The following is a 643-nucleotide window of genomic DNA, read 5'->3' on the forward strand; positions in this document are numbered from 1 at the left end:
CCCCCCCCCCCCCCCCCATCAACAGTCCCACCCCCCCACGCCACAGGCCCCAAAGCCCACCAACGCACCGAAGGCCCCAAGGCCAGGGCTGGGCACCGGCGCACCTGCCGGCCCAAGACCCCAGCAACATACCTGTCAAGGCCCGAGACCCCTGGACCAAGCCGGGAACCCCGCCCAGGAGCGATACCACCCCAGAACCTGTGCCCGCGTCCACCCCAGACCCACCCAGGGACAGCCAGGTCACCAGGCCAGTAACCCATGTCCGCCGGTACAGACCGCCCAGAAGCCCGCATGCAGCCAGCATAGGCCATCACCCAGAACCACCAGAGCCACCTACCCAGTCGGGCGCCACCGCTCCAGGCCCATGACCCCCCCCACGTCCCCAGCCCCGACACCCCACCCACACCCACCACCATGCCCCACGGGACAGAATCAAAGGGGGACCACCCACCTCCACTACGTGTTGGAGCCGATTAAAGAGGTCCAGAGAGAATCAATCAACCTTTATTTATACAGGTAAATCCCATTGAGCCTCGAGGACTCATTTACAAGAGAGACCTGATTTCAACAAAGAAAGATGACAACAATGGACAACAGCAACAACAATAAGCAGTTATAAAAACTCATACTACAGTTTTTTTTT

The sequence above is a fragment of the Nematolebias whitei genome, chromosome 5, assembly GCF_014905685.2.
Source record: "Nematolebias whitei isolate Nwh7 chromosome 5, NemWhi1, whole genome shotgun sequence".
NCBI lineage: Eukaryota > Metazoa > Chordata > Actinopteri > Cyprinodontiformes > Rivulidae > Nematolebias > Nematolebias whitei.